Source organism: Wolffia australiana, chromosome 7 (assembly GCF_029677425.1).
Source record: "Wolffia australiana isolate 7733 chromosome 7, ASM2967742v1".
NCBI lineage: Eukaryota > Viridiplantae > Streptophyta > Magnoliopsida > Alismatales > Araceae > Wolffia > Wolffia australiana.
In genome coordinates, this window is record NC_135841.1 from 9,039,200 (window position 1) to 9,044,297 (window position 5,098).

At 38.4% G+C, this 5,098-nt stretch overlaps 1 non-coding gene across 1 annotated transcript; it reads left to right on the forward strand.

Moving 5' to 3' along the window:
- The first annotated feature begins 686 nt into the window (after window positions 1-686).
- On the forward strand, window positions 687-790 carry LOC144706246 (small nucleolar RNA R71). Its single transcript, XR_013582214.1, has one exon. It is a non-coding gene; the product is annotated as a small nucleolar RNA R71 (small nucleolar RNA).
- Window positions 791-5,098: the final 4,308 nt, after the last annotated feature.

Sequence of the window (5,098 nt, forward strand, 5' to 3'; positions counted from 1 at the left end):
TTCTCCAAGAATTCCTCTTGCTTGAGCATCATTTGCTTCAACATGTCCATCATGGAGTTAGAAGGTGAATCTTGAGAATTTGAAATAAAATTAAGACGAGGGTTAGAAGCAAAATTCTGATAATTTTAGTTGTTCTGCTGGTGATATGGACGTGGCTGGAACTTGCTTTTCCCTTCTTTGCTCCATCCCTGATTCCCATAATTTCCCCTCTGATTCCAAGCTCCTTGCACGAGGTTATTTCCCTCATAAGCATTCACCTTTCAAGAGTAGGACAGATGTCATTAGTATGATCAAAACTCTCACAAATGGAACAAAGAGGGGAAGGATGTTTAGGGTTAGTATAAGGGGAAGTAAAGGTTGGAGAGGAGCTCATCATCTTCTTCATATTCTGGGAAAGCTCCTCCACAGCCTTACCCACTTTGCCGAAGTCGCTCTCTACCTTATCTTTCCACAAATCAGGTTCTATTGCACTAACATCAATTGGGCCTCCACGTTTTGGCCCTGAAATTCTCCCATTGTGAGTCAAGTCCTGATGATATGCACAACTATCTTCCAATTTCTCAAAAATACTAGAAGCTTCATCGATTGTTTTATCTATAAACGTACTACCACTAGCACTATCTACTCTACCTCTCTCATGGTCATTCAACCCATCATAAAAATCTGAACTATTTTCCAATCAGGAATACCATGATGAGGGCATTTTATAGTAAGGTCTTTCAATCTTTCCCATGATTCACTAAAAGAATCAGTTCCCTGGGTAAAATCTCTAATTGCTTTCCTATAGGCATTAGTCCTTCCGACTTAATAATTTTTTTGCAAAAAACATCTCTCCATCTCTCTCCAATTCTGAAAATTTTTACCCACAGTTCTGAACCAATCTTTTGCCTTATCCTTAAGAGTATGACGGAGCATTCTCATTTTCAAAGCATCTGAAGTCACTCCTGCAATGTTATAAGAATCACATTTCTCCACAAATTCATATAAATACTCATCAGTATCTTCATTCAATTTTCCATAAAATGATGGCAAAGTTTGATGAAGATGAGGGTCTATTTTAAAATTCACATTCACATCTATGATCCCATGGACCCTATGATGAATGTTACTCTCAGCTGGCTCATAAAAGTCCCTCAATCTCATCACTCTATTCTCATCATTAGGAATAGCCATATCCTTAATTTCTTCCACAAATGTCTCCTCAAATTCTGCACAAGTGTCTTCCAAATTATTAGTCTTTCCCACAGATTCAAGACCTATTAAACTTGGGTTCCGAGATCTTCTACCTTGCATAAAATGACTAATATGAAGAAAATAAAAATAACTACAGCAAATATCTAAAGAGAAAAGTTTAGAGTTCACCGAGTGCTCGTCTTCCTTTCCACTATAAAAACAAATAATATCCCTGCACTTCAAACCTCAGTCAAGCATATACCAAACGGAAATAAGAGAAATTCTAAACCTAAAAATTCAGAAATCAAATTTGCATTGCCTCCCCGGCAACGGCGCCAGTTGATAAGTGAAAATTTGGAGTTTATGTAGTCATTTTGATTCAGACTTAAACAAAAATATTTATGAAGTTTTTCCACTTAAATACTCAATAGTTAATATAGGGAAAGTAAGGGGTCGATCCAAAATGTTTTTCTCAAGCTTGGGGTGAAGACAATGATTGTAAAATTAAAACAATACAAATTTGGGATTTTTATAGATTTTAGGTAATTTTCATAATTCCCTATGATTTAAGTTGAAGCCAAAATACAAAGAAAAATACAAAATAATATTTTTACACAAAATTTTCTATTTTCTCTTAACAAAATAAATCAGAAATAAATATTTTTAGAATTATGTAATTAAATTTACACCAAAAACAACAATAAATATTAAAAACGAGAGTTAAGATTTTTTTTAGAATTTTTTAGTTGTTAAAATGACTGTAAATTGATTATATGAATTTTTTTGGGTTTTTTATATTTTTTTCCGAATTTATAAATGCAGAAAATAATTTTTCTGTTTATTTCTGATTTATTTTGTTAAGAGAAAATATAAAAACTAGTGTAAAAATATTATTTTGTGTTTTTCTTTGTATTTTGGCTTCAATTTAAATCATAGTGAATTATAAAATTACCTGAAATCTATAAAAATGCCAAAATTGTATTGTTTTACTTTTAAAATCATTGCCTTCACCCCAAGCTTGAGAAAAGAATTCTGAAATTTAATTTCTGCCTCTCTGTGGATCGACCCCTTACTTTCCCTATATTAGGTATAGAGTATTTAAGTGGAAAAACTTCATAAATATTGTTGTTTAAGTCTGAATCAAAACGACGACATAAACGGCTAAATTTGGACTTATCAGACATCATTCTGCAAACACTAAACATAGATAGTGGATGGTTTTTAGATGAAATTTTTCATTGAATTAATCCATATATCCCTGAATGATAGCATGCTAAATTCCCATCGGGGAATTCACGTCATGATTGTGTAAGTAGTCCTTAGACTTAAGAAGACAAAGGTATATTGCAGATGAATAGTTGTCTTGAGAATGTCCAAGGAGCCCTTTATTACAATATTATAAACAGTCCTAGCTAAAATAACAAAGAAGCACATTGGAGGTGATTGAGTTGTCAAGATGGACTCATAGGCCCGAGGTGTATGGGGAGACATCTGAAAGTAAATAATGAAATAAATTTCACATGCAAGCATCTTCTAGAACATGTGTATGTTGGTCCTCCACTGTGTAACAACTCAACCAATTTATAAACTTAAAGTTAGGGTTAAATTTACATCATTTTGGCTTTTGAGTTTAACCAATAAATTTATAAAAATTGATTCTGTCATAGTTATTCTAGATTGTGATAGGTATGGGTTTTCTCCACATGTAACACTGATTATGGATTTAATATTCCTTAAGTGATAGAAATGCGAGAGGAGTAATGTATAAAACAGTATATAGTGAGACAAAGAAGATGGTAAAGTGAGAATATAATAATTCCAGTTTAATAAGAACAATATGAATATTAATATAGAAGTAGATATTATGAGATGAAGATAGAGAGTGAGAATGGGAGAAATGTATGAGAAGTGATGATGGAGTGCGAACACAAATAAAGGGAAGAGTGAAGAATGTGTAAATTAGCATATAATATTTAAGTGGAAATGTGATGAAAAGGAGAAATGGAGATGACATATTGGGAGATGATGTCGAAAGTAAAATGAAATCTGAAGAAGGAAGAATGTAATTAAAATCTTAAAATCTGATGGAGATAAGAAAAATTACAGCAAAGAACTTACCCTAGTTCCTTACATTTGGTCCGTACCATGTCATTTTGTTGACACAAACAAGCCTCCCCTCATCTCTGATCCTTCTCTCCAAAGATTCAAGACAAAAAGAAATAATTGATGAGTATTAAAAAATCTCACCCTATTTCAATCAGCCTACCAAGGTAGGAATAATGTGCAAACACAATTTTTTAAAATATATGTGGCTAATCTTATAGATCCAACCATATAAATAATACAAGAAATAAAAGCAAAGCTGCTACCATTATTAGCTCGATTGGCCTTCTTTAGCATCAGATATCAAGCCCTGAAGTTAAAATGAATCATGGGTATTGACTTAAATGTGATATTTCTCTCTCCTTTTTTTCCCTGACATCATGTCACATCTAGGGCTTTGATGGCGCCGAGATGCCCGAGTCCCAAAAGACGTCTTCGGGGATGCCGTCATCGTCAACAACACTACCGCCGGTTCGCGTTCAGCCCGTCCGGCATGCCAAGGCGACCGTGAAGACAACCGGATTCAGGTACTCTGGTTGAGACGCGCACCGTATTTGTTCGAGTTTTGACCATTCGGTTTCTTTCAAGTTTGTGTTTTCGTCTGTGTTTTCGTACATGTTTCTCATTGCTGGACTTTTTTTTGTGATGGGGAGGGGGATCTTGAGCCTCACCCTCTTCCTTTTCTCTCTTCCCCTCCTACCCCCCCAGGCCTTCTTCTCTTCTTTTCTTTTCTTCTCTTTCTTTGCATTGTAATGGGGGGAATCCATTCTATAAGGATTCCCCTTAATGGGCCTTACTCTCTCACCCCCTTCTCTTTTTCATGATGTCCAGCTAGGGGGTCCATTCACCTTTCCCCTTACAAGAGAAAGGATGGGCGCCCTAGCTCTAAGACTTGCTTTTTTTTTTCATCTGCTGAATTATCCTCAGAAAGCACAGGTTTCCCTTTCCGTCCGGAAGAAGAGGAAGGAGAGATTGAGGAGGAGCAGTGAGGCAAGGAGAAGAGAACCAAGGAGGAAGGGGAGGTGACGATCAGCCAAGTCGTAGCCCTCTCTCCCTCTTCCGCCAGCCCAATTTTTTTCCTCTTCCCGTGTGTTGCAACAATGATTGAGAGTTTTCTTGCCGCCCTCATGTGACCGACCCCAACGTAGTCACATCAGAGCTGCTTGCAATTGTCCCACGGCCTCTTTGGACCACACTTGGAGTCCCCGAATGCTCTCCACATCAACGATCAGCCTGTCCACCGCAGAGAGCCCTCGTGAGCCAAGTTGGACACAGGCACCTCCGACGTGTTTGCTTGCTCAAAATCGCCAGTCACGGTGCTGATTACCTAGGTTGGTCAGATGCAGGTTCTTTAATCGGGCAATCCCCTTGATCTAGGGGTATGTTGACCAGCGCCCATCCCCTTGGGGCCAAACGGGTGAGGACAGACCCTCCCGATCAAGGCCGCCTGCCTAGTCCTCAGCCTTGCGACAAGTTTCCTCCTCCATGTATTGCCCGGTCAACCGTCATCGCTAGGGAGGCTCCCGACTCCCCTCGGGGACGCGACGCGAAGTTGTTGTCCTTGTGATTCCACCCCTAATGTAAGTTGGAGTCTAACCCACTCTGAGGTAGCACCGTCATCACAACATCGTTCGAACGACGCTATTTGTCCGGAGTAGCAGCTCTCTTGTGGCTACTATCAGAGCTTTCTTTGGGGCCGAGAAAGCTCCTGCAACCGACATTGTCCAAGCTCACACCGGACGCAACAGCCCAGAAAATATAGGCACGTTGTAGCCGATGAGGTACGTCGTCTCCCTGCCCACCTGTCACGTTATTTTTCTGC